The sequence below is a fragment of the Echiichthys vipera genome (genome assembly GCF_963691815.1).
Source record: "Echiichthys vipera genome assembly, chromosome: 5".
Lineage (NCBI taxonomy): Eukaryota > Metazoa > Chordata > Actinopteri > Perciformes > Trachinidae > Echiichthys > Echiichthys vipera.
Window position 1 is genome coordinate 25,303,734 of NC_139830.1, and position 9,714 is coordinate 25,313,447.

Consider the following 9,714-nt stretch of genomic DNA (forward strand, 5'->3'; position numbering starts at 1 on the left):
AGATGAGTCACATTAAGTTAATATTACTGTGCCATATTAAGTGGACAGTACTTAAATTTAAATAAATGCACTTAACATACCTTAGTTAAGCTAACTTTAAAATAAGGATTCACAAAATGGCATTATGAAAATGTTTTTTTTTTAATTTCAGTATTTGTAAACAACAATAAGAACAATCAACATGCTGTTCATTCTGAAACTTCTCTAGACAGAGACCATTCAAACGTCAAGTTTGGCAGAACAATTTACAGGTGATAGATGGAAAGTCAGACCATCGCTTTAGCACCACATACACTTTAAACTTTTTAAATGGGGTTTACCTAATTTGACCTTTATCAAAACATTACATATACTGTACTGTAATTACATATGGCGATTTTTGCTAATACTGCGATTAATTGTTGAGCCTTAGTCCAAACCCTTCTGTTAGCAGAAAACCAGGCCAGTCAATGCAGGGGAGAGAAAACGGAGAATAAATGATGCTAACCAGTTAGAGGCTAATCCTTCTTTGCAGTTTGCTGAATAATTCCTGCTAAATTATGTCTTTCTCTAAATTATTTCTTCAATATTATGTGTTTGTGAGAGAGACTGAGTATAAGAGCATGCATGTGTGCGAGTGAGTGTGTGTGTGTGTGAGTGAGACAGAAAGCGTATGTCAGTATGAGTGAAAATCAGTATGTGATGTATGACAGAATGAGTGAGACTTAAGAGTGAGAATGAGTGTGAGTGAGGTGTAATGATTGGTCTGGATGTAAGCTAACAGAAGGCTCTTGATTCACAATGGACACTTTCCTGAATGTCTCACAACAACAAACAGACTTTGCAACATTTAGTCTGTAAAAGTTTAAAACCTGAGTAAAACCCGATAATTAAAACTGTATTACATAGAACTGCACTTATACACACATCTTCAAAGCAGCTTAATTAAGTCAGCTCTTTAACAACTTTGATATATTCAACCTGTGTTACAGAGGCACACTACATTTTAATACTAAACATCACAAAATGTACGCCCTATATAACAGTTTTAACTCACTGGAAATGACATAACACCTGCACTGATGGCAGGGTCATGTGACCTGCATAAGGATGTCTTCTGCTGCCTTTAAACAAAACAGCAAACAAATACAACAAGCAGGTATCTCAACAGATACTTACAGGTTTACTTTTGGTCTCTATTAACCTTTTTTTTATACTGTGGGCTCCCCAAGTACCTGCTCCCTTTCTGAAATTATGAGGTAGCAGTAACTTAACACCCATAACATAATACTGAACCAGATCAGTACGGAATGAAATGAGGCTGAACCAAAAAAACAAACAAAATCAAAACACTGCCATTCTTTTGACAGTTACTGTGACGATTATACATTTTTGTTAGAGGGAACACTGTGTTGTGTATTAAACATCTTTTGTTATTTCTTTAAAAAAACAACATTGATACCTCTGCAGCTCCACAAAAAGAGGCTTTCACGGTTTCATTATCAAAACATTAAAAAAAATGCAAGTGAAACATGATATTCAGTACAATAAAAATAAAAGTCGAAGTATTCAATAATGTTTTGTTTCAGCCCCATCAAACCAACACTCATTCACACACCACACTTATGTAGACAACTAGTATAGCTATCCCTAGCCACAACATCTAGCCCGAAAGAGCATTTTTTAATGTTTGCAGTCTTGGGCTGAGCTTTTGAGGTCCGAGGTTCAACAATATCTTCTGGATGAACTCAAATGTGTTCTTCATACCTTTGGGGTAATCCAGATGGAGTGCATATATTAAGCCGAACAGAAGACAAAGTGCTTGAGAGGTTGTGGGAATCTCATCCATGATGATGTTTCCTTCAAGGATGATTGCAATGCTGTTAATCACTGGTGGCGTGTCCTCAGTCATGACTCTGAGAACCCCAACAGGCACCTGGGTGAAGTCATCTGTAGTGTTCGAATCCTTCATTAAAAATAAAAGAACACAAATAAATTCAGGTAGGATGCTAAGACTCACAGTTATAGTGTGTTCACTTTGATGATTAAAGTGTCTGCACAAAATCACATAGAACAAACCACAACTCTGGAATACTGTCTTAGAGAGCTCTTTAGATTATGAGCAGGTAGAAATGGCTGCATTTCAGTACTAAACCTGCACAAAAAGCATTAAAAAAACAGATTTGGCTCAAACTTTGCATGCATTGAAAATCATTTTAAACATAAATGTGTAGTTGCAATTTAGTGATATAACCCTCTAAACCAAATTTTATATCAGGAGAAATGGAAATAAAACATTTTCACCATAGACTAAGATGGAAAATTGCTTTCCTTGAGCATCACATGTGAGACATCAAATTTGTTTGTAACTCCCAACTGATTAAAAATATGTCACTTGTTAAATGTTGTGACATCCCCATTTAAATATGTTTTGTTTGCAAAGTGTGAGTACAGGCCATAATACCTAACTTGATCTCAGTTTGGGGGATATTGCTATATAGAATGCTGTTTTTTCTGAAATGAACCGAACCTGAGGTCTGATGACGTCCTAAAATGTGCACTGTACGATGATCATATCATTACCATCATAAATGTACTTACTCGGCAACTGAGGAAGAATTCGCCTGACTTATCACCAAGAAACAGGGGCAGACATTGCAGGACAGCAGTGCGTGTTGTGGTGATGTCACTCGTCTCATGGAAAAAATGACAAAAAACAATAAGCAGAAGACTATATGAAAGCAAACTTATTTGGGAAAAAATGTCTGTGGATGAATATGTGCTCAAGTTACAATGTTAAATTTTAAAGAATTACTTGTACTGTAGTAGCAGCTGTAGGCCTAGTTGAAGCTTGCAAGCACTCTACCATAAGGTGGTAATGATTAAGAAACTGAAACAACACTTACTTGTGTATTGATTGGCTGGAGGAGGCGATCAAGTGATTGACCGACAACTCCTTTTTTGGATTTGAAGAGGTCAATGAGACGAGTGGTATGGTGGTCTAGAGCTTCGTAGAAGTCTTTCTTGAGGTTCTTACTAGCGACTCTGTAGAACTCGGCAAACACCTTAAGAAACAATAAAACACAGTCAAATAGGGTTAGGTAGCTAAATAAGGTCCTTTGGATGTCATATACAATACATTTCTCAAAAAGTAATGACCAGATTTACTCAATGATAAATCAATTAATCATTCAAATAATGAAACAGAGTAATCTATAATGAAAATAATTATTACTTGTGGTGTGGTTCAGTGTAGTGCAGTGTCAGTGGGACATACCTGACTTTCTGTGAACAGCGCAGGCCAGCGTTCCATCATCCTTTTAACTGGAGGCTGTTCTTGTCTGGTCCATCATTTTCTTCACATCAGCTGAGTCCGGAAGCCTTTTGATTGCTTCACTTTCAAGCTGTCTTCTAACAGACTCAAGAGTATCTGCATTTTCACCATCAGGAAAATTTGGCAAGAAATTTGTCTCACTTCTTTTTGCTCTTTTTATGTTACTACATGATGGCGCTCCTTCAGGGAAATCCCTATTCCTCTTGTTGCCATTCACCGTGACATCGGCCATTCCAGATCTCCTCATTTTTGTACGGAAATTCCCCATCTTAAACTTAATGCTATTTTTCCATCCACAGTATCCAGTGGGTGATCCAGCTTCTTTCAGACAGGGATGTTTTGCAATCAGTGCAGAGGCCACTTCTTGACAGTTTTCCTCTGTGGGGTATGCTGTGTATTTGTACATTGTCTCTGCAAGTCTTTCTAAGATCACATGCTTCATGTCCCGAGAAACATCCATCCGAGTTCCATCCTTCATGTAGGCAAGGTCTCCCTGTCTCAGTCGGAAATTTACATCCACAGAGAATTCTGGAATATCAAATGCAGACGGCCAAGGATCCGGCCTCATCAACTGAGATTTTTCTTCACTTGTGCTCGGTGAAGACAGTATGCTAGAGACTAAGGAGAGGGACTCAAGACTTATAATTTTCAGCGTGGCTCGATCTGGCAGTTCTGACACATCTGTCAGATTGCAGAGGGCGTTGTTAAACAGTGGGTCTTCAAACTGTAGTTTGAAATCATATGGTAGTGCCAGTTTAACTTTCAAGTGTTCCAAAAGAGACTCAAGGTTGTCTGGTTTCTGATCAAGACTGATTCTTCTAATGTCACAATCAGTGACGATGACTCTGATTGGCCACTTCTGTTCCATAGTCCTACAAAGAAGAGAGCCATAAAAGTTAGTGCGGCTAGCATAATATGTAATGTTTCAAAGAAACAAACAACGTGCCTCTGACTCGGTATGCCGACAAAGGAAAAACATCATTGAACTCAGTCAACTGAGAGGCAACCAAGCCTGCGCTGCTTTGTGTCAATTCATAGGCACGAAGATGCTCATGATACCATGCAATCATTGGTTTGCACAAGAAAACAATGTCTGTATTAATCACTAGCACTTGCTTAATCTGTCTGAATCCTGGAAGCCCTCCACATGAACCTACAGAAACCACCATATCTGCAGCATAGTTCATTCCATCAATATTGACAGACACAGCTGACAGGACTGTGTTTTGGAGACCACATCTTTGGTGCAAAATGTCTTGAATGTTCCCTGGGAGGGAAGAAATCATTATGCTCTTGACTTTGTTTGCTTGGAGTGCTGGTTTAAAAAATGAAGCACAGTCCAAATGGTACGCCATCATCTTTTGATGTTGCCTTGCCAAAGTTAGGGGAACATTTTTGAAGTTCTGAGTTTCATGGATGACTTTTTTGAAGAACTTGTGCTTCCCTTCGAATCTCATTGTCCACATGTCTATGAGAGGGCCAAAGACTTTTGTCAAGTGGGGATAATGCTCGATATAGTGATGCTTTGGACGGAGTCTGCAAGCTGGAAAAGCATTCAGTAGTAACTCTCTGTGCTCTGACAATTTAGACTCTAAATAGAACAAAGACTCATCTGTGAATCTTGGAGACACAACCAATTCAAGCACATCTTTTAAGACCATGAGCACCTCCCATGTCTCATCTCCCTCAGGAACAAGATGCCCAATCATTAAGGGAAGCAGTCTGATTAGACACCAGTTTTCATGGCCATTCCCTCCTATTGTCTTCCTTGAGGCAAATGTCTTTGGAACTGGTTGAGGTTTGTCAGTTTTGTCAGAAAAGAAATATGGGAATTCTTTGATGGCCTGATTTAGTGTCTCAAGAGAGATGTATTTCTTTTTTATCAGATCTTGAATGCACAGGTGCAATTCAAATGGGACCACTCCCTCCAAAAAATCATGAAGAATATCTGGAGGAAATCCATCTACAGCATGAAAATATTTCAAGTTTTCACCAAGCACACATCCACCTTTGACTCCATAATGTGCTACTTTAGATGGGTCCTGCTTGACTTCCTGAACCTGTCTGTCATGGGCATCTTTGGTTCTCAGCATGTAATAACCTGAGTTGAAATTTTTTGTTTGGATTTCTTCTCGTGTGGCCATACAAAACCTGCACATTCGCTGCACAACAAAGCTCTCTTGAAATCCCGCCAATGCATGGGCAGCCAAGTTATCTGCTGCAACATACAGCACAGTCCCCTTAATGCTTGCTCCCAACTTTTCAACATAAACTCCATTCTCCTCAAGTGATGCTAGGTCTTCAATAAGTGGACGTAGGACTTCATAATACCCCTTCTCCTTAACGGTGTTTACCTTGCATAAAACAGCCAACTGTATGGCATGAAGGGATGATCGGTACTTTGGGTGTAGATTGGCAAGAACCCAATATACTGCGCACAATTTATGCTTCTTCTTAGATGTTCCGAGTGGGTTTGCAACCTCAAAGTCATCAATATACAACCCCAGGGTGATTCTGAATTCGTCTTCTGATAAAATGGCATTTTCACTAAAGTGAGAACCATCCCTATAGTTACTATATCCACTTCCTTTAGAGCTGCTGGTGGTGAGAACCTTGTCTCAAACATCGTCTTTGCTCAACAGTGCCTGAAGCATTTTAATCAATGGAATGTAAACTATATTTTGACCCTGCTTGTCAGTGACAAACTCCACAGGTTCCACGACAAGAAATTCTTTCGCTATGTAAGTTGCTCTCCTATTGGAAGTTGAAAGTGAGCCTCCAGCTGATGTGTGTTTCAAAAATACATTTGTGTCAGTCAATGCACAGACTACCTCCTTAACAACAGCATTATCAATATCAGGATAATGGCGTCTGAGTATCTCCTCAACCACAGAAAACATCAGGGGTTCTGAAAGTTGAAATACCTGTCGTATTTGCTGGATGATTTCTTGGAGAGCACTTTCAGATATGTTCAGTATTGTCTGCATTTTCAGGAAAAGTGAGGCTAAATTATGCTCAAGTTGAGAGTTGAGGTCATTGACATCAACACCAACATCTGTCAGATCCTCTTCTTCTAAACTAGTGACATCTTCAGCTGGGACTGGTTCAGCTGGGACAGAGGTGCTCTCCTCAGTGTCACAGAGCTGCACAGCTATTCCTGGTTTGAACTGAAGACTAGATGCAGAATACTTCGGGTCATGATTCCTATTTTTGTGTGTATTAAAAGTAGAGTAGACATTTGTCTCAAAGTCACAGTCCAGATAGGGGCACTGCACTTTCTGCATCAACTTCAGATGCTTGCGTCAATGAGTAAAAAATTCATTTTCACTTCAAGGTTCGTTAAACTCACACACTTGACAATTAAATGTTTGCACATAATCTTTTTCACTGACCACCTGTGAGTGAAATCTGGATACATGAACCTTCAGGGCATTAAATGATTTGAAAGTGCAAATACACTGCTGATAAAGACATGGTATTGGGGAGGTTCTTGTGAAGCCACCATGCTTTAATCTATAATGCTTTAATAGCTGGCCTCTTTTTGGAGTGACAAAAGTGCAGAACTTACACGTCCACTGCATCCCTCTTCCAGTAGACACTTGAAAGATGGGTAAGATGGTTATCTGGTACCCTGGTGGCCAACACAGTCTTGGTGACTGAGGGAACCTTTTTTCTAACTGCCAACAACTTCACTGCCAGAGACACCACCTAAGGTACACTATATGGAGAGAAAAAAATAAATGTAAAAAAATGTATTAAATAGTACAATTTTAAAAAGTCATTTTTAACAGCCATGTGTATTCACATATCCTTCATATCTAAGCAAGATTAAATGATGAACAGATTAATATTATTTCAATAATGTTTACAATGTTGTGTATTAAAACAGATGACAGGTACTATGAAAAACTCCTTCCAACAAAATGTATTACTTAAGCATTATTAATCTGACCTGCATTTTGAATTTCTTTATGAAAGCGGTGCCCACCTTGTCTCCTTTTCTTCTGTGTTGGTTTGTTGGTTTTAGTATGTATCAGGGTCTCATACCACCTGCATGAAATAAACAAAACTGGGTAAAATCACTAGTCAGTGCCAAGTGACACCATTAATCAAAAACAATGTAGTTATTCAATGAGAGTCAAACTATGTTTTATCTAGGTGTATTCAACATATCCGTGTCCATAATTTCATTTGAATGTGCCCCCCCCGCACCCACCCACATAACGCTTCTCTCCCACCATAGCTAAGCTAATTAGCTAACTCACAAACAACAGCAGCTAACAGACAGGACTCGGCGGAGACATGTTACATATTAGCACTACACTGGGGCTCAAGGCCGAGTCAAAGTACTTTTATTCAGATTCGCTCATGTTGAGCTGCTACTAACGTCTGCTCTGTGAACGCGCGGGCAGACACACACATAGGCTAACATGCCAACAAGAAGTCGAAGAATGGGCTTTAGTCCAACAACTCTCATTCCAAACATTAAATCATATTGACAAGATTACGAACAAAAGCTTTACACTTACCGAAACCACCGTAAGAGCCAACGTTCCGTTAGAGCACCGGGGCCGTGTGCATGGCTGGCTTTGACCGCTTGCTTGAGTTTAGATGCGCGCTAACCGGAAATGGACATGCGCACTGGGTGTAACTGACGTCTCATACCACAAACCATGCTACTCACTCAGAAAAATCCAGTTCATATTACTTAATGAAACAAGTATGCAGTTAAAAAGTGCAGAAAACTCGGTGTAAGAAAGTAAACTTTAAAAACTAGCATGTATTAAGTTAAATGCACTATTTATTCTTAAGTCAGGACATTGTTTGCATTTACAGTGCAGGACACACATCTTGTGTCAGTATATTTGTGCATGTATGAAAACACGTTTCATATTCAGTGTCACTCTGCAGGATTTGCTGTTGCATTTGTCTATTAAAGAGCCACTTTGGTGATTTAAAATACCCACTAGACTGTAGGGGATCTGAAATGCTTCTAGAAACATGTCTTATAGTAATGCAAACTCAACATTCTGCTCTCCCCAGGCTATAATACAGCAGCAAAAGGTAATAAATTGCTCTAAAGACAAGAATTCATGCAGAGACAAGCTGTTGAAATAGCTCTAAGTTGCATTACCAGAGAACCCTTCAGCAAAACAATTTCAAATGAATGACTGCTGTGTAAAACATAAACTCATATAATTCTACCCTGCTTTTTAAAGTGCCTTATAAAAAGCAGAGGGGTTGTCAAGGAGAGCACTGCAGTCATTACATATGATTATGTTAATCTGGATGATATAGGCTGAACATAAGGATTGTAAAGGTTGCTGGTTGCAATCCCCAAACAAATCTCTTTAACACAAACTACTGATGTGTCCTTTGAAATGATTCCCTTGAGCCCTCAATGCTAATATCAGCGCACACTGTGCTTGTACCGGGCAGCCTCCAGATGTAACTGTGTGTGGAGCTTGTTGAGTGGGAAATAAGCATCACAGGGAAAAAAAATGCTTGCATGGTCACAAAACCTTTTCTCATACAGTAAAGGTTTATTCAAAACAATTGGGGGGTACTGGAATGAGCTTGAATCTTGAATATCTTAACACCCTCCTGCGGAACACCTTTATAACAATTCAACATATTCTCCTTAACAGGTTTTGTATGATATCTTATATGCACAACAATTTGTATGATATATTACAAAACATGATGTTATATGTAACGCTTGTAAAACAGGGTTATATTATGATATCTTACAAAACATTAGATTCTATTTAAGAAGAAGAAGAATTCCTTTATTAGTCCCGCCAATGGGGAAATTCAATTTTCACTCTATTATTTTTTTTTTCATATTACACACACACACAGGCCCGAAATACACACACATGCTCAGACAGGACCTATATACATGCAACCAATGGAGAGATGTTAGAGCGAGGGGGCTGCCAGTGACAGGCGCCCCGAGCAGTTGGGGGTTCGGTGCTTTGCTCAACAGCACCTCAGCTGGAGATGAACTGGTCCACACAGGGACTCGAACCAGCATCCCTCCGGTTCCCAGCCCAGTCACCTATGGACTGAGCTACTACCACCTCAATTAATGCTGTGAAATGGTGACAGGTACGTGAACATGATGGTGAAGTTCACAGGCCTTGGCAACAAAAGGTGATAGTTAAATCAAGGCACCACAAAGACTTGGTTAAGATGAGAAAAAAATTGTGGTTTGGCCTAGTACTTCCAGGACACAACCACTGGGCCCCAGGGGGCGAAAGTCCCTATGTGGATTTTAGCGCTCTTAAACTATGCTACCTGATTTCCGTCTGTACTCCAATGATATTTAAGCTGCTTCAACATCAACACTTCACTGTACTGATAAATAAGTAACACTTTCCTTCTTGGGAAGCTGTCAT

At 39.4% G+C, this 9,714-nt stretch overlaps 1 long non-coding RNA gene across 1 annotated transcript; it reads right to left on the bottom strand.

Annotated features, from left to right (window-relative positions):
* Positions 1 to 4,023: 4,023 nt before the first annotated feature.
* On the bottom strand, positions 4,024 to 7,433 carry LOC310947691. Its single transcript, XR_014593220.1, has 3 exons — positions 7,302 to 7,433; positions 6,882 to 7,031; positions 4,024 to 4,185 (listed from the first exon to the last, which is right to left on the bottom strand). It is a non-coding gene; the product is annotated as an uncharacterized lncRNA (long non-coding RNA).
* Positions 7,434 to 9,714: the final 2,281 nt, after the last annotated feature.